This window comes from Muscardinus avellanarius (genome assembly GCF_963383645.1).
Source record: "Muscardinus avellanarius genome assembly, chromosome: 19".
Classification (NCBI taxonomy): Eukaryota; Metazoa; Chordata; class Mammalia; order Rodentia; family Gliridae; genus Muscardinus; species Muscardinus avellanarius.
The window spans coordinates 9,660,673-9,685,757 of NC_137805.1; the positions used below are offsets into that span (position 1 = coordinate 9,660,673).

The following is a 25,085-nucleotide window of genomic DNA, read 5'->3' on the forward strand; positions in this document are numbered from 1 at the left end:
TCCCTTCTTTCTACTTTCGTAATAATAAAATTTGCTTAAGCAAGCTTGCAGCAGTATAGTTCTGGCTGTTTTTTCTAAACTAGCTAAGAACAAGAACCCATGTCAACATCTCAAACATAGAAAAGTTGACTTACTAGGCATGATAGTGCACACTTGTAATCTTAGTACAAAGGAGGCTGAGACAGGAGGATAGCAAGTTTGAAGCCAGCTCATGCAACTTAGTGAGGCCCTCTGCAACTTAGTGAGACCCTGTTTCCAAATAAAAAAATAATATCAGGCTAGGTGTAATAACACAGAAGTAGAATGTTTCTGGGTCAATCCCCAGTATTAAAAATAAATAAGTAAATATATAAATAAATAAATAAAACAAAAACAAACAAAAAATAGCCCTCTTGCAATGATTAAAGGATGTTGGTGGATAAATACTCCAACTCCCTTGGACCTCAGACAGGGAAACACCGACATATTGATTCTTGTCTCCCAGTTACTAGTGGGATTGTTTCTGGCTATCCATACTATAAACAGACTTGATAACATCCTTTACTAATACATCTCTTCTCTGTCTCACTTCTGCACATCTATAATGCTATTTCCAGGAACATCTTCAAAATAAGCTATTTTCACTTAAGTCCTGGACCCAGAATCAATATCTGGAAAACGGAAACTAAGGAAACTTCCACTAAAAATGGTTAGGAATGGTAAACATTTACTTCTGTTTTTTTCCAAGTAAATTTAAAACCTATGATCTTAAGATGTGGTATTGTTTTTTGTTTGTTTTGATTTTTGTGCTGCCAGAGATCAAATCCAGGGCCTTGCATACACAGACATAGCTGTACCCTTGAGTTATGTTCCCAGCCCTTAGGATACATATTCTTAAACCCAGGATGTTAAAAAACATTATTCTTTGGTCCTGAATCTTTCTGTTTTGTTGTGTAAACTGGTTTCTGGAACCTTCTGAGATCTAATTATATGCTTCAAACATGAATCAGACTTTAAAAAACAAAGTCTTAGAGGAAACTCTAAAAAGATCTACATTTATCTTATTTGTCTTTTGCCCATGGAATGATGTCCATTAGCCACCAACTGCAAAAATGTAAATGTTCAATTACCTGAAATAACAGGCTTAAAAAGGCATGGAATTCTTGGCTCCTGGTCTTGTTTTCATTTGATCATGACCTGAGAGCCATGAGGAAACTATCACTATAATCGCCCATTGTGGCTCTGGAGTCCTGCTCAGAGAGAAACAACAAACAGAGGAAAACAAGTTCTTGTGCCACGGAGAGAAAGCCTAGAGTAAATTTTGATGAGCAGAGATCAAAGTGAAACCCCAAATGAGACCATTCAAAGCATAAGCTTTTCGCAGAGAGGTCAAAAAGGTCATCTGGCTAGAGGTTCACAAGCTCCAACTAAAATGTGAATAAATGGGGACTCCTGTCTCTGTTGATGGGAGGGTAAATTGGCAAACAGTTTTGAGAAAAAAGTATCTATACACATACACACATACATACGTACACAGAAACACTCATAAAAGTCTAGTTTTAAAACGTGCACAAAATAGAAACACTTAAAATGTCTAAAATTTAGAAGAGATATATGAAACTTAAGAGTAGGTTTGGAGAATAGCATAATGCGGAGTATTAACACGAATTACTGCATACCAACTAATATTATACCCCTCACCATAACTTTCAGCAAATGCGTCCCCGTTCCTCTGCTCCTTTTCCTACCACAGTTCTGGAAACAGCCATCAATATTGCTGTCTCTCTTTTCACCTTCTGTCTCTTCTGAATGCTCACCTGAAACCTGTCCCCACTTCTTTAGGGAGACAGCTTTCGCCTGGTCCACATGGCACAACTGAACACTGATAGGCCTGTTCTCCTCCTCATGTTTGGCTGCTGGGCATCTTTTGACAGTGACCAGAACCCTCTTTTTTGTTGTATTATTCTTTAATTTTTAATTTTTATGGTGCTGGGAATTGAACCTAGCAGGAGTATTCTACCTCCAATCTACATCCCCAGCCCTATTTTTTATTCTTTATCTTTTTTTTTTTTTTTTTTTACAGTACTGGGAATGGAACCCAGGAGTATTCTACCTCTGAGCTACACTCTCAGCCCTATTTTTTATTCTTTATTTTGAAACAGGGGTCTGAGTTGCAAAGGGCCTCACTAAGTAGTAGCTGAGGCTGGCCGGGAATTGTGATCCTCCTGTCTCAGCCTCCCAAATGCTGGGATTACAAGGGTGTACCACCATGTCCAATTGTACAATTCTTGACCCTTTTATTTTTTATTTAATTATTTATTTATTTATTTATTTATTCATTTACTTTGCATTACTGGGGATGGAACCCAGGGGCATTCTTCCTCCAAGAGACACCCCTAGCCTTTTTTTGTTTATTCTTTACTTTGAAATAGGGTATCCCTGAATTGCAAAGGGTCTCAGTAAGTAGCAGAGGCTGTCTGCGAACCAGGCCCTTCTATTTTAAATATTGCCTTTGGATGTTTTTTTAGTATTTCCTCCTCCAATCCTCCCTCTCCCACACACTTAACTGGACTTTCCTTCTCAATACACCTTTACTTGCCCATCCCCTTTTATGGCACTGGATTGTCTGGAGTTCCTTTCGAGACATTTTATCCATTTGTACAATTCCCTTAGGTATTCTTATCCTGTATATAGCCAAAAATATTTTATACATAAATACAAATAGTTCCCCAGTCTATGTCTCCAGCAGTGACCCTTCCCTTAGAATTCCAGATTCCAATGTGTACTTCCTACACATTTTCACATGAATACAGGGTCGGCTTGATGACTGTGAGCCTTGTACAGTCACACAGGGGCTGCATATCGAAGAACTCATGTTTGGCTTAATGTTCTAGAGCCAATGTCCTGAATTTTTGTTTGTTTGTTTGTACAGGGGAATGAACTCAGGGGTAATCTACAGAGTCACCTCCAGCCCTATTTCATTTTTTATTTTGAAAGAAGGTCTTGCTAAGTTGCAGAGGACCTTACACAGTTGCTAAGGCTGGTCTTGAAGCTGTGATCCTCCTGTCTCAGCCTCCCAAGTACTGGGATTTCAAGCCTGTGCCTGGCCCAGTGGTAAGTATTTTGTCTGAGCTTGCATTTTGCCATTGAGTCAATGGAGAATACACAGGAGCAGAGGAGATCTGTGCACAACACCGGCACACCATTCCTTGCTGCCCATTCAGACAGCATTTGCAGTGCTCAGGAGCAGAGACTGCAACGGACCCATGAGGCCTGAGAGGTCAGCAGGACACTTGGATGCTCTGAGAGCCACACTTCCCATTAGATGATTCTAATGCTTTAAAAGCAGAAAGAAGGCACTGGCATTCAATAAGTCTGATCCTTTCTGAGTCATTTCTTTATGCTACTCAACCCCTACACTGAAAATGCTGACGTGGAAAAGGAGAGGGCCCCAGGGCAGCCCTTCATTCTTTTTCTTCTGGTCCTTTTCTGCCCATCCGGAAGCCAAAGGCAGCAAGTGCTTCAATGCGCACATCTCAAAGACTGAAGCTCCAACTCTCAAATTCCTTTTCTCTAGCATATCTACTACCTTGATGAAAGTACACAGCATGCACACTAGGAAATGGGAGCTGCATCAGTTTGTATTTGCTTTAAAAATTCTGACATATAAAATTAATGGTAAAATTCATGCTGATAATAGAAAATTGCAATTTTTCTTTACTTAGAATGATAGTGAATTGCAGATTTTTAAAATTTCATACAAGTCAAGAGAAAAACCATAGGAAGGGGAAAAAAATCAACCTTTATATTTTAGTAATTTTTTTTTTTGTACTAGGGATTGAACCCAGGGGCATTCTACCTCTGAGCTACATCCTAGCCCTATTTTTTATTCTTTATTTTGAAATAGGGTCTCACTGAGTTGCCAAGGACCTCAATAAGTAGTTGAGGCTGGCCATAAACCTGCGATCATCCTGTCTCAGCCTCCTAAATGCTGGAATTACCAGCATGCACCACCATGCCTGTCTACATTTTAGTAATTTTAATGGCATTTTTCTCTCTGCCTTTTCAAAAAGAGGACCCTCATTTTCATTTTTGGACTATGCTAGGAAATAGTAACTGGCCCTTCATGAATGACTGACAGATATTCAAACTTTAATTTTTTAATTCTCCTGTTTTTCTGTTCTTTTCCCCCCTTCCTAGTTTTTTTTTTTTCATTGTAATCATGGCCTACAGGTTCATTAGTTGATTAAGTAAATTTTGGGAGTCAGCCATTATGCTTTGACTTCCATGGCTCCAACCATTTTCTTCATCATCACCACATAAAACAGCATCTCCTCCACAAAGCAAACCCAGGCCATGGCCAGCTCTCCAGCTGCGGCTCCTGAGCTCCATTCATACTGTCTCCCACCTGGACTCGCACAACTGCTCTGACCTGGATTTTCCCTGGTCCCTTCACAATTCATTTTGTAAACAGATCTTAAAGGGATCCCTTAACGACATCGACAGATACCTCCCCTTCTCTACTGAATGAGTCTACAGTGAGCCTCACTGCCCTTTGCGTGAAGCCCAGACTTGTGTCCTGGCTCCCAGAGCTCTGTATGCCAAGCTCTTCCCAGTGGACTTGTCTTTCCACACACTGTATAGAGTGTAAGTCCTGGCACACTTCTGGGGCTTTCTTCAAAATCCCGGGATTGCTTTTACCTTTAGTCCTTTTGTACCATGGACTTTCACTTGGTGTGCTCCACACCCTGATTTTTCCCCAAGTGGCTCTGCTTTTCATATAGATCTCCATTTAAATCTCTCCTTCACAAGGATCTCTTCTGGACAGAAACAGTTCAAACGTCCATATGTGAAGGCATTGCTACCAATGTCGCTTAAATGTATGAGGAGGGGCAGACTGGGATATGGACGGAAACACACCCACCTTGTGTCTTGTGCACGTATGTTTATAACACCCTGAACTTCACTATGGTGTATAATCATGATGTACCCATGAAAGCATATTAAAAAAATGAAAAAGAAAAAAAGACTCCTTCTCTAAAAAGCAAAATCCATCTGGTCACCCCAGCTGGCATTTTGCTTTAGTTCCTTAACATTATTTTTGCTATTTATTCATTTGCTATTCCTCCACATCCTCCACTTCCTCCACTGGGATGTTAGCTCCATAAATTACTTATCTGTCTCATCTAGTATTGTGTCTGAAGTGTTTGGAACAAGGTAGGTACTGAGCAAATATGTAGACTGAATGAATAAACGAGAACGTGAACTATCATGGTAAGTTTAATTATGATGGATGTGCAGGCATCTGCATATATATATATATCCACATGCAAAAACACATACATATATTTGTACACTAGAGTGTGTATTGGCATTGCTTAATTAGAACCTGATCTCTCCTCTCTTAATGGGTGTTTAGCATAGACTGACCGTCCACTGTTGCAGAAGGGTGGCTCCTATTGGCTCACAACCAATTTTATTCCCCAGCTAGTTTTTGGTTCCGTGATGGCATGTAGCCCAGATAATAAGAATGAACTTCAAGATTTTGTTAAATGCTTGAGGGAAAGAGCTGGTATTTTGACCCTTATGAAATCAAGCTGGTCTCTACTTACAGGTCTGCTGCCATCAAAATGATGATTAAGAGGAGATCAAAGTTAGCATGAAGCAAACTTTGAATTTTTCTAAGTTTTTAAATTTTTTCGGTGCATTATAGTCTCATATCGTGTTGTAGTTCACAAAAAGGGTGAAATACATGCACACGGCATTGGCGGGCTTTTCCCCCGGCTCCCTCCCCATTCCCCCTTCCCCACACAGGGTATTGAGATTGACATTGGTATTTTCACATATGGATTTAATGTCAATGAAAGTGATTCCTTCACTGATCCTCCCTCTCTCTCCTCCTCCATTCCCCTAGACCACCTCTCTGCCTCCACTGGGGCTTCTCTTCCAGTATCTGAAGTCCCTCTGGTATCCTAATCACTCTCTAGCTTCTGCATATGAGGAGAAAAAAATGACGCTTCACTTTCCATGACTAGATAATCTCATTTAACAGTATATTCCACAGGTCTGTCCATTTTGCTGCAAATAACACTGTTTTGTTTGTTTTTTATTGCTGAGAAGAAGTTCATTGTGTGTATATCTCATGATTTTGTAATCTATTCTTCTGTTGATGGACACCTAGGTTTGTTTCATAATTTGGCTATTGTGAATTGTGTGAAGTAGACTTTAGAAGGAAGAGTGGAGAGAGAGAGAGAGAAAAGCACTGGCCCTTTAATGAGCTGGTTGAGCTGCTGGATGGGTCAATCCTGCAGCCCTGCTGCTGGGCTTTCCAGCCACACAGGCCAGTAAAACTCATTGTTTAAACCGGTAGGAGCTGGGTTTCCTGTATTTTCAAATAAAACATTGTAATTGATGCTGGCAGTAAATTTTAATCATTGTATTTGGACAGTATTGCTTCCAGGAGTTTTTAACACTGTTTAAAAAATAAAATAAGGTAGTTATAGCTAGAATGCATGTGCATTTTTCTGTATCATATTATCTACTTATTGTGACAGCTTAAGCATTTATTTTCATGCTGATATATATTTGCACAACCATAATCTTCTTGCTTATATAAATAAAAGTGATGGTATATACTATAATTTACTTAAGCATTTCCCTGTTTGCTGGACACCCAGTATTGCCCCTCTCTTCATGTCTTCTTTCTTTCCCTCTATATTTATTTCTTAGAAATCTAATTATTAGGTCAAAACATGTGAAAGCTGCTTTACTTATTGAAATAAAGTGCCAAATGGCTTCAAAAACTGACTCAAATATTTTACTAGCATCAGTACCCTGTCTATATTAGACTTTATCACAGAATGATTTTTAATGAAAATGTGATAATAAGGAATAACTGGTTTCATCCTATATTTTAAATTATATTTCATAAGTTGTTAGAAGGTTAGATAATTTCTGAGGTATATTTCTCCTTTATTATTTATATATAGAAAAACTATTTGTTCACTGTTGAGTTGAATTTTATAGTCAGTTTTTCATTGTAGCAGGTATAGTAAGCATCCAAGAAATATTCTCCTGGGTTCTCATTATTCCCATGACCTCTGACTCACGGCTTTCAAAGTAAAGCATCGAAGCCTTATGCCTAGGGCATTCTTCTTGGTGTTTAGTAGTCCCGTGTGTGGGATGGGTAGGAAGTGGTTGAATGAAATCCCTTCCTTTATGAACCAGACACATCCATCCCCACAAATTGAATAGGAGTTGGTAGATGGATACCTGGAATCCTTGGCTCCCTTGTCCTCAGGTGGGATGACACTAGGTCTGTGTTTTATCTTTGTTTAGAGTGCTCCAGTGAGATTAGGATCCAGTTGCCCACATTGATAACTTGCTTGTTAACTGACACTATATTGGCTGCCTTCCTTTTGTTCCCTATTCCAAAACTGGTACTTGTTGAAACCATCCTGCAGGAGAATGCTTCATACACCAGCCATTCTCTCAGACTCTGCCTCTAGGAAATCCAGCTTAAGACACTCATCAAATAATAGAACCCATGGCCTTTGCACATGCCAGGCAAACCCTTTACTACCGAGCCACATCCCAGCCCTATGTAATAGGCTTTTAAAAACACCTGTTAAAATTATGGAATTTTTCTACTTTATGTTTAAAAATGTTTTTAAATAAAGTTGTTCAGTTCAGCCAGGCATGTTGGCACACATTTGTAATCTCAGTACGTGGAAGGCTGAAACAGGAGGATGGAAGGTTTGTGGTCAGCCACAGCAACTTGTGAGCCCCCCTTCTCATCCCTCGATAATTTAGTGAGAGCCTGTTTCAAAATAAAGAATAAAATAGGGCCGGGCAGGGGGGGTATCTCAGAGGTAGAATGTCCTTGACTTTAATCTCCAGTATCACCAATAAATAAGTAAATAAATAAATAAATAAAGCAGTTCACTTTTCTTTGGGAATAAAAAAGAGTATTTTGCATAATGTACCCCAGTCTTTAAAAACATTTTCAAGAAAGAAGCAAAAATAACTGACATTTTATAAGTTTAAAGCTAAAAGGAGTATTTCTTCAGTATATACGAGTCTCAGAAAATTTCCCCCACTGTGGGGTACACCTTAAAGCTTTTGGAAAGTACAAATTTCTTTCTCCCTGAGCTTTAATCATTATGCTTTAAGGAAATCTTTTGAAAAGAAGGCAGCATATGTTGCAATAACTAGGCCTTTTCATTAAAATCATCCGTGAAGAAAAGCCCACACAGTAACTGATTTTTTACTTCAGTTCAAATAGAACCTTGGCTAGAAAAATTCTCAGAAGTCAAACATGAGGAGTAATGGGAACTTTTCTTATTTTAAAAGCTTTCCAGCAACCACAATGTATTCTATCCAGCATATATTTGGCTTGGGTGTTTGCAGTTCACTTGGAGTTCAAATGGTGCTTCATAGATTGCAGGGACATCTTGTTTACCAAGTACAACTGAGTGTTAGTCAGTTTTTAGCTGCTGTAACAAGAACCTGAATCAACTGATAAGGAGAAAAGGTTTGTTTGGGCTCATGGTTTTAGAGGTTTCTGTTGCCTTTGGGTCTGTCCATCACAGAGGGGAGAGAGTGTGGTAGAGGAGGCTGCTTATCTCATGGCATTGGGGACAGAAAGAGAGAAAAGAACCTGGGGTGTCAATAGCCCCCTCACAGGCATACTCCAAAGACCTAACTTCCTTCCTCTAGGCCCCACCTCTTAAAGCTCTGTCACCTCTCCACCACAGTCTGATGACCAGGCCTTAAAACACATATGGCTTTGGAGACTATTTCCAATTCATACTTTAGAACCTGATCTGGCATTTTAAAATTAACAAAATAAGAAATTATATTTAAAATAAATGTTGCAGCTTAAACAATATCATAGCTGGATATGCATGCCTTTTCAAGACATTGCATTTTCAAATCTCTGACTTTTTTTTTAGATTTCCAATTAGATATGAAATCAGAAAACTTAACTGCTCATAAATTCCCTTTAAAGTATAAATTTACTTCAAAGCCACAGCTTTGGTTGCTAAGTCACAACTTCTAAATACTGTCTTTAAAAATTTTAAGAACTTTAAATATACATTTTGACACTGGTTCATTTTAAGCAGAATAGGCACATGACACCTACCAATAATGGCTATTGCTAGACTACTTTGAAGTACCCCAAAGTAGTTTCTGATATATGCTAGTGAATTTTGTTTTATGGGCACATGATGTTACTCAAAATACTTGCAATTTGGAAGGAAGACTTTCCCATCACAATTTATAGAGTGCTTCTATCATGATCTTGATGTTATTGTAAAATTCTGAATTTATGAACATTGTGTCCTCATATGTCAAGCTGTCTACAAGGAAGAAATGAAGTGGAGCCTTGGCTGTCTGGCAAGTTTAGGCCACAAACTGTTAATGTAATTGAGTTAAAAGGGTTTAAGACAGAGGAGAAAATTGAATTGTATTGCCACAGACCTGTGTCAGTGTGACCTATATCATTTTGTATCTCTTCCCTTTTTACTTTTACTACAGTAACTTTCCAAACTTCTAGTTTTTGCTTCCAGACTTGGCCCATCATTTTTTGAGCACGAGGTCAGGAACACACAAATCAAGAAGCTATCCTAGAACCTCCTAGCACTTGCTAATTCTTTCCTTAAGTGATAACAATTTTCATTTCCAATGGGAACATAACACTGATTGTATGTTCTTACATGTCCATGACTCGGTGTTGTAGTTTCATAAGTAAAGTTTCAAGATGGAAATGAGAAGTTTTCTAGTATTTTTGTTTCAAGCAGGCTGAAAGTGTTGCTCCTTTCTAGTGTTTATGGGACCAATGGCCAGTCAATGTCACACAAGAGTTCAAAAGGCCAAGAATGCCCCCATGAAGTAAAACTTGATGTGGTCTAATCAGGATATCTAATTATAGGTTTGGGGGCATACTTACAAATCTGTGATGTTTTCCTTGCCTTGCAATTAATTAACCAACTATTACATACAAGTCCAGTGAACCTATAAGCACCAATGACACTAGCAAAATTGTCTCAACATACTGTTGTGCTGGTGGGATCACAGAAAGGATCACAGGGCAAAAATGCTCACGTTGATGCTATATTTCATGAATGCAGGTTTTAATGACATAATCTCTAGATAGTTCAAACTAGATAATTAAGGACCAAAAAATCTCCCTCACCTGTATATAAGTGATTATGTATATAGCCAATTGTCTATGAATGTTATAATATCGTGAACATTTCAAGGAAATTCAATAATGTCTCTAATTAAATTCAGTGCTATAGTTACCGACCAAGCAAGACAAAACGGAAGTATATTCCATGGAAAATCTGTTTATGAAAGATGTCCAACAGATATATTGTATTTATTTGGTGAGACTGAAAGAATGATCTCCATCCTCTCACTCATATTCTTGTGCTTCTTAGGAAATGCTGTCTTTCACATTCCCAAGGATAAGTCACACATCATTTCCCAGCTCTGTTTGACTTTGAGGGTGTTAGAGTATCTGTTGTCATGTTTATAAGAAACAGCTTTTTATTTTATGACTAGGGGCACGCTACCTCCGAGCAACACCCCCAGCCCTACTTTTCTTAATTATTTTGAAACAGCCTTTTGATGAGGTGTGCACTTGGTTCACAAGCTGAAAACCCAACGTACTTTGGGACGCTTCCTTTGTCCAGTCCATCCAGTCACTTCATACACTAAATGAACATTCTTGATACATAAGGATTGTACCTGTCTATTGACAAGGCACAGCTCTATCTCAGATGAGTACAGCTCACAAGCTGACTCTGGTCCAATGTAAAACAGTCAGGTATCTTAGGGGAAATTACCAAAAGTTTGCTTAAAACTAAATTTAAAATGCAGGAATTTAAAGATATCTACATTATACTTTGATTATGTAATGGATAACAAATACAAAAGGAGTTTAAACTTTTAAACTATCAATTTTTTTAATACATAAGGACTGATTTTTTCCTTCACAGAAAAGGAGACCAGAGTAAGAACCCAGGGTTTAAGTGCTGGTTTTTATCACTAGAGACCCAAGCTTCTTGTCAATTTCTTACAGTGAAATTTCTTAAATTATTTCTTAAATTTCTTAGCAATCAGTATCTTCCAACTGTAAAGCTGCTTCCTGGTCCACAAGGCAGCTAGAGCTTTGGTCTTCATCTCTGCGTTACAGATTATCAGGAAGAGAAAAGGGCTTCCTTTTGAGTTTGGAAGTGAAATATACCAACAGAGAGGTGGGACTAAGGAGATGATAGGGTCATTATTACTATGCTCCAGGGATTAAAGTATTTTTCAAATGAGACCTTTTTACTTATTTGATTTTTCCCAATAAAAACCAAAGCTGCACGACTTCCCATACCATTTTAAAAAATAAATTCCTTGCTTCTCTCTCTCTCTCTCTTTTTTTTTTTTTTTTTTTTTTTTTTTTTTTTTTTTTTTTTTTGGTGGTACTGGGGTTCCTGGAAGCCCGTCTATCTCCGGGCTACACTCCAGACCTATTTTATTTTTGGAAACAGGGTCTCCTAAGCCAGCATGGCTGGCTTCGAACCTGCGCGATCCTCCTGTCTCTGCCTCCCGAGTGCGGGGATCACAAGCGTGGGCCACCACGCCCGGCCGCTTCTAATTCTTAAGAAAATGTTTTATTTTATTGTTTGAATGCTATCCTTACTTGACAATTCTCACAAGGGCTATTCCAACTGAAAAAATTATTTACAAACTGGTTAACTTTCTAACCTGTGATTCGAAATATTATGTATACTGATATTTTGGCTATCTGTCTACTAAATCTTAAGTTTCGTAGGCTTATACTCTATAAACCACCAAGAAGGTACAGTCTCTTGCAAGTGGTAGGGGGGTAATGATGTTAATGGCCATGTTTAGTCAACCACATGAATTTCATAAAAGATGGGAGACTGTTTACTCCAAAAGCCAGGCCTTGATTATGTTTTTTTCCCGATTTAGAATTTATCCTAGTTAATAAAAATAGCACATCACCCGAAATGTTACCAAAGGTAGTAATTTGAGATTTGGAATGCTTTAGCAACTACTTTATTTCAGGTATTACTCATATTAAGATTGACACCATTTAAAATCACATTGCCACATCACTTAAAAAAAAAAAAAGCAGTTATGAGTCCATAAATGAGTCAATGTACTGTTTGTCTGGAATAGTGCATGTCATTCTGCCAGGCAGGCTGGCTTCATACAAACACTAGTTAATAGCATGTAGCCAGAGCAAATGAGATTGTCTGGCAGAGTTGCTCCTTACTTAGGCTACAAGGGACACTCACTTGCTTTTTGCCAGAGCAACTTTGTTTATTTAGGGCACCTCCTTCCGTGTCCCCAAGTTCCCAAGCATATCCTTATTCCACCTGGTCACAGGTAAAGCATTGTGGGCTGGGAAGCAGAATCTCTCAGTGATGGCCACATTTCTAACATGGGCACAGGGCAGCTTTTCAAACTCTTAGGGACTGGATTGCATCCCAGTCCAATTACAACAGATGCCTAGTGTGGGCGTGGACATTCAAATTTTTAAGGCACTCTAGGTAATTCCAATATGTATCCAAAGTTGAGAGCCGCTGCTGTCGAGAGACAAGACTCAGGATGTGAGTAGGATGTGGGTAAGCGTGGGACTTACTTTCTGCTTCCCACACAACCAGCAGACCGTCTGTATTTAGCTCTGGTGTGCAGCTAAGTAGGCTAATAGTAAACTCAGCAAAGACCCCTCAACGCCCTTCTGTCTCTCTTCACCCCAGGGAAGATCTGCTAAAAGGGAAAAGCAAGCATGTTTAAGTGGACTTTATTCCATCTCATGTCAGTGATATTCTTGCTACAAGAATACCATATGGAACTAACTCTGTCATTCAGACAGTGGGATGGGATGGGCTACATCTTAGTCCATATATGTTGACTGTAGTGAATGTTCTTAATATTATAAGAAAAGCCACTATTGGTTGTAGGCTTAAGTTTCTTTAAAGTCAATCACATTAATGATCTTTATGTTGATTAGGTTTTGTTACAAAACAGATTTAGCCTATAAACTGTACTTTCAAATAATAGCTTCTATTAACAAAATTTAACCCTCCTGCATATTGAAGGGTCCAAACACAGTTACTAAAAATGTCAGGAATGGTAACAAGGAAAGGGAAAAAATATTTTAAAGCTCATTAGTTTAGAATGGAAGCAAAACGGGCTGTTCTTGTCTCAACTGTGTTAGAACCAAAGACCAAGATAAAGTCCCTACTCTTTTACATCACCCCCTGCTCTGGTTGCAAGTCTTATTTATACAATCATTATTGTATTATATTCTAAGTGAACTATACCAAATTTTACAATGGTAAATATTAATCTAGTTCCATCCTTTTAGGCTTAAAGGTGTATCCACCATGGACAACAAAGTTGTGAAACATGCACAGAGATTCTAAGTCAAAGATACAGGAGTATAGTCAGGTATGTACTTGGGAGGCTGAGACAGAAGGATCACAGGCTTGAGACCAGCCTAATCAACTTAGTGAGACTTTGTTTCTAAAATAAAAAAAAAAAAAATGATCTGTAGCTGTAGCTGAGGTAGAAAGCCTCTGCATTCATCCCTAGCACACATATGTAGGTAAATCTTCTCTACTTGTTTATTTGGGTAGGGGGAGTGCTGGGGATGAAATCAGAGTCTTGCACATGCCAGGCAAGAGTTTTACCATTGAGTTATACCCCCAATCCTTTTTATTTTATTTGGGACAGGATCTCACTGAGTTGCCCAAACTGGCCCAGAACTTGTGATCCTCCTGTCTCAGCCTCCTGAGTAGCTGTGATTACAGGCATGGGCCACTCTTGGCTAATTCTCTTTACTGAGGTCTTCAGCATTCTATCTGAAGTAGCCCCTCACCAAATTCAAGCTTCTCTACCCATGGCCTTTCCCATCCTTTGGCCTCAAGTGAGGACTATGTTGGCTTCTCCCACATCCTGATAGAGCACCACATTCTCCCCTGAAGTAATTTAACTCTATTGACCAGAAAGATGTCATTTTCTGGTTTTCTTTATCTCTCGGAGTGCATCTAGGAGTTGAGTTTAAGTCTTAACCATCCAATGTGCACTTCCTCCAGGAGAGTTTCTTTCTTTCTTTATTTTTTTTGTTTTGAAACGGGGTCTTACTAAGTTGCAGAGGACCTCACTAAGTAGCTGAACCTGTGATCCTGTCTCAGCCTCCCGAGTACTGGGATTACATGCATGTGCCACCATGCCTGGCTATTATTATCATTACTTTGTGGTACTGGAGATTGAACCCAGGGCCTGGCATGTTCTAGGCAAGTACTCTGCCACCAAGCTATACCCAATCCTTATTTCATTTTTATTTTGAGAGAGATTATTGCTAAATTGTCCAGGCTGCCCTACTGATTCTCCTGGTTTATCTCTCCAAGTAGACAGGATTCCAGGAGTGTATCACCACACCAAATCCAGTCTTATATTTTAGTATTAGCCATCCTAATAAATATAAAATAATCCCTCACTTTACTTCCCTAACGATTGGCTGTGTTATCTTTTCATGAGTTTATTGTCCATTTGTATATCCTTGGGAAAATGTCTATTTAGTCATCACTCATGTTTTTAGACTCTTTTATAAGGCTATTTTAAAATTGTGTATCTTTGAATTCTCTATTTTGTTAGCTAGTGTTTTCACAGAGATTTCTTTACACACCGCTAACGCACATCTCACCTGGTCTTTGTAGACTGGCTCTCCTTTGAGCACTTTCAATGCTTAACGTGTCTATTTACAACTCTGCCTGCTGGCGCTGAGGCTTACATTCTCATGTTGAAAGTGAAAGCTTAGGGTTTTCTCAAATATTTTCTGAGCATGGATTACCCTAGGGATGTGCATAACTTTCTTAGATTTCTAAGTACAAGAGAGCTTGTTCAAAGCTACTGTCCCCCAGAGTAACCGTCCCCTTAGCTTTTCCTCTTAGGATTTAGGCATGTCTATTGTTTATACCAACCCTCATCTTTTGCCCTAGGTGGCAACAGTTTGTTCGTTTCTTCATGTTTTTCAAGAATACTTTCTGTACAGCTTCCCCGAGAGTTTCCTTAATTAGGCAAACCAAAAGTAAGCATGCGGTCATTTTTTCAGGAACCCCGAGATTGGTTGAAACAGGAAAACCCAATTCCTTAGTAATAAGGTCTGTTCTACTCCTCCCAGAACCAGGTATCCCTGCTGGGCACGTGGGCGGCCATCTTGTAGACTGTTGCCATGCTGACGACAGTGTGTACCAAGGCTATGTTAAAGGTACAGAGCCTCCTACCGTGCCAACGTCACCATCAGCTTTTCTTGGTTCAGCATTTGCTTGGATGCCTTAAACCTTTGGTTATTTTTCAGACTTTTGACAGGGGTTGATCTTGACAGTATTTGCTTGTTTTATCAGTTCTTTGAAGTCAAAATGGGACCATGGTATTTCCTCCTCTGACCTTTTTGCTGACTTGACCACCATCCTTCATGCTATTGGATCTAAAACCATATATCCTTTTGTTTTGTTTTGTTTTGTTTGAGGTGCTGAGGATCAAGCCTAGGGCCCTGTGCATACAAGGTAAGTGGTCTACCACATGCACACTCTCATGCCCCCAAAGCTATATTGTTAATAGGACTGAAGGGCTTCAAAAGACAGAGCAGGTGATGGGCCATGATGCCAAACCAGTGACTGAGCTTTGAAGCCAAAGAGGCATCATCTGGATATGTACCGGCTCTTCTACCTTCCATCTTTTGATCTCGCCCACTTCATATAATCCAGAGCAGGAAGAGAACACCACACAGAGAATAAGGCTGCCCATAACAACCTGGGATGTTACATCACTCCACAGGACATAGGCCTTGGGCTTTTATGATTTAAGCACCAAAGAAGACACACGCTCTACTTCCTGGTTCATTTTAAGTTTTCTCTAAGAAGGTCATGCTTCTTCATCTACTTACTATAAATCTCTGGCTCACTCTTAACTCTTATTGTTTCGCTCAAATATGACAAATAGAAAGCAAGTGAAATGTTTAGTTTTAATGATAAGGTAGAGACCAGTGTGGCTGTCAGAGCAGAATATGGCAGGAGCTCTATCATCAGTATTATAAGACCTATTTACTTGTCAGGGCTTCATCAAAAGTGTCTGAAAATTGTTTGAATTGGAAGAAAATAGATTCTAATTTCCATGTCTGCCCCAAATAATCAGACACTGACAACCTAGAAAATTCTCATCATCAGTAGAGATAGAGCCAATTTTCTCTATTCCACAAAGGCAAGAATAATTCTTTTCAGAGAAAAAATTTTTAAATCATTTTAGAGCTGATGGAAATTACCTGAAAGATAGACTGAGTCACAGGAATGATTTTTAAACGAAGAGAAGTGTTATCAGTGACCATGAATGTCTATTGATTAGCTGGTCATATGCTGGGCTGCTTATCTTTGCCTCGTCAAAGATCTATGCAGTAAGTAATAAAGGATCTAGGCTTTTAGTATTTGAAAATTCTTACAGAGTTAATGGGTCTGATTACTACGGTGCTCCGCAGTCTCTCTATATCTGACTCTGCAGCCACAACTACCACGGCCATGCATTCTTCCTGTAGGGCATCCTTTTCCTTTCTTTTTTCTTTTTTTTTTTTGGGGGGGGGTGGGAATGGGATACTACGGTTTGAACCCAGGGGTGTTCTAACTCCAAACGACTCTCCTAGCCATTTTTATTTTTAAGTTTTTGAAACAGGGCTTCAATAAATTGATGAGGTCCTTATTAAGGGCTGGCCTTGACCCTGCAATCCTCTTGTCTCAGCCTCCCACGTACTGGGATTACAAGCATGCACTACCATGCCTGGCTGCTTCATTTTGCTTTTCTGAAAAGGCAAAGCTTAAATATTTGCAGTTTGGCAATTGCATATTACCATGAAATTAGCAGTCAGGGTATGATATAACATTTATCTAAAACATTTTTCTTATACTGTTTTCTAATCAATCCTCTTGTACTAGATATTCAGTTACTATTCTAGTTTCTGTCATAGAAACTAGTCTAGTTTCTGTCATGTCTAGTTTCTGTCATGTCTAGTTTCTGTCATGCCTTTCTTTGAATTTACTATCAGTGGAATTATGGAATATGTTCTCTTTTGCATCTCTTTAGTTTTCTTCAAAAACATGATTTTGATTACTTGGGAAGCTGGGGAGGCTAAAACAGGAGAATCACAAGTTTGAGGTCAGTCTGGGCTATTTAGCAAGACTCAGTCTAAATATAAACAAATAAATGAACAAACAAATGGCCTGTATGTAACTCATACAGGAGATGTAACATCAAAATGGAGATGTAACTCAGTGGTAGAATGTCCCTGGATTTGATTCCCAGTAATGCAAAAAAAAAAAAAAAAAAAATCATGATTTTGAGACTGACTCATTGGGTTGAATATATCAGTAATTCATTCCCATCTATAGCTAAGTACTATTCAATTATATGAATATGGCATACTTTGTTTATTCCTTTGTAGACATTTGGGTTGTTCTCAACTTCAGGTTTTATGAATGAAAGTAATACAAACATTCTTTCACAGGTCACTATATGTATATATTTTTTTCAGTAAATACCTAGTAATGCCATTGCTAGGCTATAGGATGGGTGTGTATATATTTAACTTTCTTAGACACTGCCAAAAAGCTTTCTAAAATAGGTGTAAGATAAGAGTTTTATCTATTGTACAATCTTACCAACATTTAATCTTGATTATTTGCCATTTTAGTGAGAGTTTTGTGGTGCTATAGCTTTAGTGAGGTAAAAAACTATTTTTCCCCTAATAATAATGTTCCTGCTGAATCCATTTGCTGGGGTTTTACTCTAGGTAATTTTTGATTGACCAAAAATTTGAAACCCAAAATGCTATCAGGGTCACACATAGGAATTAAATATTTGAAAAATAACTTTCAGCCGGGCATGGTAGTGCATGCTTGTAATCCCAGCATTCGAGAGGCTGAGATCAGAGGATTGTGGTTCGCAGACAGCCTCAGCTACTTAGTGAAGCTCTCCACAGCTTAGTGAGATCCTGTTTCAAAGTAAAGAATAAAAAAAAAAATAGGGCATGGGGTGTAGCTTGGGGATACAATGCCCCTGGGTTATACTCCCCAGTACTACAAAAAAAAAAAAAAACCCAAACTTTCATTATACATGTGTAGAAATAACAGGGATGGGAGAAAAGTATTATATTATTTTTAAAATAATATATATTTTAAAGATAAAGAGCCATCAAGAGCTGAGAAGTTGTATTATCTTAAAGCAAAATTTCTGACTACCAAATGAGTGCTGTATTTCAAGAAACAACTGCACCTTGTGCTTGGAGTTGCATTGGCATTATTTACTGAAACTTGCTAACTGCAATATTTGACATTCCACTAAACATTCAATAGGAAATCTAAATAGTGAAAAACTATTTAAATCCTGCCTTGCAACAGCAGAAACAAAAAGAAAGCCTGAAATTGCCATTTTCACACTTGTAAGAGTGTGCCTTTTGAAGTTTGTGATTACTCTGTTAGGAGAAACTATGAAACACATTCGGGCTGTAAAATCACCCTGGTTCTGATAACTGATTTGTCTGTGGCCTACACTTTGGTATTTGCAACAACATTCAGCTTAGGAAGCTTCATCCCTGCTCTGTTTCTGAAGAATCATCAAATACATCAGCCCAAGAAGAACTGTTCTTGTGACATATAAACCCTTGCTCACTACCCAGGCTTCTCCTGAATTCTTAATAACTCCCTGAAATGAGTCACATGCAATCTCCATGAAGTGAGCATAAAAAAGGCTTTCTGGCCATAAATCTTACAATCAGGATGGGAAGCTGGAGCCTGGATACTAGCTGTCTCATACCCAGGGGTAACGATGTGGGGCGGGCTCCTTGGCTGCTCGTGCTGGGCCTGGACCCTAATCTTCCCCACAAATCTGGCCCAAACAAGAAACATTCTTTCTGGAATGCATTTCTTCATGAATATGCATGTGACTTTGGGTTCTATATTTTTTCCCTCTAGAACATTTTGAATCAAGAAAACATAACAAAGACAATATCAAGAATATAAGCATAAAGTCATACAAGTCTGATGCATGGCACTCGAGTAGATGTTCTGTTGGTCCTAAGCACAATAAGACTACAATATAGGACACTGGCCAGATACAGGGCCAGTTCAAATTAAAATGCTCACACGATCTCCCAGAAATTCATCATCAATATTGATGGTTCTCTCTTCTCTTCCTTCTCTGCTCTCTTTCACTCTTCAGTTCTTTCAGAATCTACCACGTAGCAATCAGATACCTAGTGCAGAGGGACATTTCTGCAGAGAGGGACCAATGGCTGAGTGAGGAGGATGTAAATTCAAAGCCTTCTCTGCACGGCAAATGAATGAAGACCAAGATGTGAAATCTGAGTCCGGAGGTTACCAAGTTAACCAGAAAAAAAAAAACAGTAAAACTATTTCACACCTTTCAGAGCACCCACTCTATTCCAGATAGATGGATCTGTTTCTCAGAAGCCCTCGCCATGGCCAGTGTTAATTCTTAGCTTCTGAATCCTGGGAAGAAATAGGTGACCAGAGCTGTGAACGTGCCCTCTAAGGGTTGGGTGAAGCAGGTGAGCACCAAATGGCAAAAAAGCATTCAATATATAATGAACACAATATATATAATAAATGTAAATATATATGCGTGTGTGTGTGTGTGTGTGTGGTATGTGTATGCAAATAACTCAATATATAATGGATACTATATAAAGAACTCAATATATAGTAAATACAATTATATAGAAAAATTATATATATATAATTTTTATATATATTATATACAATATACAAGTCCAATATAGATGGATACATGGATAGATACATAGAAAGATAGATAGAAAGATGTAATAGATATTGAACCCAGGGCTATTCTACCTCTGGCCTACAATCCCTGCCCTATTTTATTATTTATTTCAAAACTGGATCTCACTAAGTTGCTGAGACTGGCCTCAAAAACTTGTGATCCTCCTCTCTCATCCTCCCAAGTACTGGTATTACAGGTATGTGGCATGATCCTGGCTAGAAGTTTATGTTTTCAGACACTGATAAGTCATTCTATTGGTAAGACACAACGGTGCCATAGCCTTGAATTTAAGCCTCAAATCTCAATTTAAAGATGGCCCTTGGAGATTCCTAAGACCTTGTCTCTTTAGGTTGGATTTTCTGCTAGAAACAGGATATTTCCCCAAAGTCATTCTTTTATAGAGAAAACATCAAGATTGTGATTTTATTTATTTATTTATTTATTTATTTATTTATTTATTTATTTTTTGCAGGTCTGGGGATGGAACTCAGGGGCATTCAACCTCTGAGCTACACCCCCCTGCCCTATTTTTTATTCTTTATTTTGAAACAGGGTTTCACTAAGTTGCGGAGGGCCTCACTAAGTAGCTGAAGCTGTTCGCAAACCGCGATCCTCCAGTCTCCGCCTCCCAAATGCTGAGATTACAAGCATGCACCACCATGCCCGGCTAAGATTGTGATTTTAGAGAAGAAATGACAGAAAATATTGGTAGAAGAGTAGAGAAGTGTGGAAGAGAACACACCGTAGAGAGGCTACCACTGTGGGCTCCTGAGGCCCCATCATCCCGGCACTCAGAAGTAGGAGCCTTTTAGGGAGGACAGAGCTGAGACTTTTCCCCCCAATTCCCGCAGACCATTGTTGGGGATGGCTGCTCTGGGACTGCTCCCTTCCCAGCTCTCCAGAGGACATCCCAGAGGAAAAAGCCCTTAGGGAGAGTCCACCAGGGAACACGCCAGATACAGGGCAGAGGACGGTAGATGTGCACAGGACGGCAAAGGCCACACCCTGCAAATAACATGCATCGTCCATTCCTTTACAAGAAATGATGACCAGGAAAAAGGAAGGCTTCACGTGGATTTGGGCTGAAGACAAGAATGAGAATAAGTATGGAAGGACAAAAATCAGGCAAGAAACAGTTCTCATAAATCAGAACAAAAGTCTGAGGACATTTCTCCCTTCAAGCCAGTCTGCACTGCTCTGATCTTCCTGGAGAAAGAGGCCTTAAGGTAGATCTCTTCCGGTGACCACCCCATAGAATTTTATTTTTATCACTCAGTAGAACTTTACTTTTCTTCATATTTTAGGTTTATAGACAAGTGAATGTAAACTTCCTGCCCTTCAGTTCTACAAAATTGAAAACCCACAATTTAGACAAAGAAAAATTTATGAGTGATTTGTGGTAAATGCAGTCACTAATATTTTATGAAATTACACTCGATTCAATTATTCCTGCTAATCAGTGGGAAGGGCTGTGACAACAAAAGAAAATCAGCTTCAGGTCTTGGTAGATGCAGCATCTTTGCATTTTTTTTTTTTTTTTGCTTAACTAGTCACTTCCTCTTAAACAATTTGAGTTATCACCCTATGGTCAGCATATTCAGTATATCTTTTTAATATGCAGGGGAGAGAGAAAGAAGGAGGGAGGGAGGGAAGGAGAGACAGGATGTGAGGAAGTGAGGAAGGAAGGAAGAAAAGAAAAGAAAAGAAAAGGAGGAGGGAGGAAGGAAGGAAAGAAGGAAGGAAGGCGGATAGATACCAGGGGCAGAAGTACGGGGTAGTCATGATAGCTATTCTAAGAAACCAACATTTAAGTTGTGATATGAAAAGAGAAAGGAAAAGAAACAATTAAAAAGATGGAAGAAGAAAAGCAGGTGTAGTGGCTTGGATTCAGAATGTTCCTTCAGACTTCATGGCAACTAAGCAGCTATGTTGGAGGTGGAACCCCAAGCAAGGGTCCCTGGTGGTGTAGCCTTGGGAATTATATATTGTCTCTCCCCTCCCTGCTCTCTTTCTCTTAATTTTGGCCTCTACGATGTGAGAGCAGAGCCCTTGCTTTCTCCCTCTCTCTGTTTCCCACCATCTGAGTTCTGTAGACCTGGCCTGACATGGACTGAACCTCTGAAATCTCCAAAATTGTGAGCAAATAAATCTTTCTTCCTCTGAGTTTCGTGGTCAGGCTTATCGGGTCAAAGCAGTGAGAATGCTGACCCAGACAGCAGGCGTCATGGAAGATATCTATTCCTCCGAGGGAAGAGGAGAGTTGTGCCAACAAATGATCTGGAGAAGTAAATGGGGAAGAACATGCAGGGCTTTGAAGACAAGATAAGGATTTTGATGTTATACTAAAAGCAGTGAAAACTATTATAGAGTTTTAAGTCTGGGGCTCACTTGACGCTCTGGTTAATTGGAAAGACCACTGTCACTGAAGGGTAGAGAACAGACAGGAGAAGAGTATGAGTGTGTGAGTGGAGGGGAAAGCAGTGGGAGATGACTGGGGAATGCCATGTAGACCAATAAGGTGGGGGGAGCTGAAGGGGAAGAAACTGGATGGATCCAAGAGCACCATAGGGTAGAATTAATCCAGAAGTAATATTTCCAAACACAGGCTGGGTTGGATATGGACAATCAGGAAGGGGGAGGTTAAACACCAATTTTTGAATACCAGTGTTATTTATACATACCTGCTCTTCCATATTCCTACTACACTAGTTGAAATCCTCATTACAGCTTCCCTACTGAGATGATGGGATAAATGGTGATAGCGCCATTCAGACAAAGGAGGTAATACTTTTATAATGCACCTGACATGGGTCCCCAGGCAGAAGTCATTTCCTGAGCCTCATCCTGAGGCATTGTGAGCAATAAATGCCTGGTTCAAATCTGTGATGGGCTAGAGAATTAGACAATTCCTTTGATGATAGGCATATTTAAGATTTGTTGCCTATGCATATATGCATATTTGAAATCAATGTGTATATGTAGTTATATACATATTGAAACAATGTTAAATCCTACAGTCTACCATAGGGCTACAATGAGCATAAAAGTCATGAGCAGACAGAATGAGCACAGAAAACCAATCGCTTGATGCCTCGTAGTCTGAAGAAATAATGAGCTGGCTTTATTACAACTTGTGGGAAATGAGAAAGTTCTGGGAAGTGACAGTCTGATATTCTGGAATCTTCAGAGAAGAATTCAAGTTATTATTCTGGAGATGTATGGATTTGTTTTTATCAGTGGGTCACTCTGCCTGTTATTGTTAATTAAGGCCAAGCCTTTATTTCTAATAAGGAAGGAGACAAGTACAAATCTTCAGATCCATAAAGCAAAATATGCTATCTGGAAATAGCAGAGTAGAGATAAAGCAAGCCATGGTTAGAAGCTAATACTCAGAAGAGCACAGCTGGATTCAAAAGAAGAACTCATTTATTATGACAAAAGAAAACATATTGAGAAAATAGACATGTGATTTTTGTCAGGAAGGCTTATGATTCTAGCTGTTTTCAACAAACTTAACTTGAGTAAGAAACAGCCAGAATACAACAATGGTGATAGTGTTTATTATAAATATCATTGACTGATAATTTTAGCTGCATAGCTGTGGTCCATCAGCTGTGTGCTGAATATACTTATTTTGCAGCAAGGTCTATTTAGGGTGTGTTTGTGTTTTAAACACAGGTTGAATAAATTACTTCCCCCCCACATCTTAAGTGTATGGTCTGAAATTCCATGTAGAATCAGAAGCATTCTTAGAAATGTAAGAATATTCTGAATCATGATATACTCCTAAGATGCAGCTTAGGAATGAATTTGCAAATGCACAAATATTATCAAAATACTAATTAAATATTCATTGGAAGACTAATTACATGTTCATTGGAGGAGTTCATTGGTATCCATTAGAAATAATCATTGGACCAGAAAATTGTCCCAATTTTTTAGAATTTGTTATCTGGCAGGATATATTGGAGAGATTTGAGAGCGCCACTGTGAACTACATTGTGATGAGACTATAATGTATCAATAAAACTATTTAACCAAAGTGAAAGAATTTATTTTCTCTGAATTCTGTTTTTGCTGTCCAACTGTCTACTAGATTTGTGAAATGATAACATACAAAGCTACAATATTTTAATTTCTTTTGAATGGTGATTCTGCTACCTTAGTCAAGACACTTTACCTCTTGACTCTCAATCTATCTATAAGACAGATATGCCATACTCTTCACACAGCACTCATTTGAAGATTAGATAGGATAATGCATGTAAATGTGTGCAGCTCAGAAGTATTCAACAATGTCAGTTCTCCACTAGCACTGCTAACTCATCATGTGTTAAAAGTAAATCCAGTATGTGGTACCCAACTGAGCACTCTTCCAAGTCTTTTCACTTTAACTAGAAATCTGAGAGTCATCTTTGACACTTTCTTACTTCCTACATCCAACGGATTTAAATTCGAGCTAATTGTTGGATACCAGCTTTGTATCTGAATGTATCTGTCCATCCCTATACTTACTATACCAGTTGAAATTCTCACCCCCACCACTGCATTGCCTGCCTGCCTGCCTTCCTTCCTTCCTTCCTTCCTTCCTTCCTTCCTTCCTTCCTTCCTCTCTTGTAAATTGAACAAAAGAGTGATCTATCTCTGAGCTACACCCTCAGTCCTTTTTAATTTTGAAGCAGGGTCTCCTTAAGTTGGCTTCAGAACCAGAAATCCCCCCTGTCCCAGTGTCTGTTTTTGAATCTGCCTCCCTAGCTCTGGCCTCTCCCAACACAAATGTGTATTTGATGGAGCTGCCACATCCTCATTCACTGCTGCTCAGAAACTTCCTGGACCTTTCCATTTCTGGCCCCAATAGGCTGGTATGGAAAGAATTCTGTGGACTTGTCCTCAATTCAACTTTGTCAGCCTGATCTCCCACCTCACACTGGTGCCTTAGACACAAGCTCTCCCCCAAGCATGCTGGTCAGCACATCACTGGAGAAACACCATGCATCCTCCTGATCCTGTGACAGGTACCATCCATCCTTCTACCTGGGATGCCTTCTTGTTCTAGCACATTCCCGCTAATCTCTTCATGTTCACTTCTAGGACCCCTTGGCTCAGAAGGATTTCCATGTTTTGTTTTCAATTCCATTGCTCTCAATTTTTTCTTAAAGTATTTTCCACATATGGCTTTGGCTTGAAGTTATTTTTTGAGATAGCTTATTCATTCTTCTAGATTGTCA

General features: G+C 39.0%; 1 protein-coding gene across 2 annotated transcripts in view; it reads right to left on the minus strand.

Annotated features, from left to right (window-relative positions):
• The window catches only part of PLCB1 (phospholipase C beta 1), a gene marked incomplete at both ends in the record, with an annotated part of 756,028 nt that overhangs the window by 325,891 nt on the left and 405,052 nt on the right, over nt 1-25,085 (minus strand). The gene's annotated exons all lie outside the window — the stretch shown is intronic.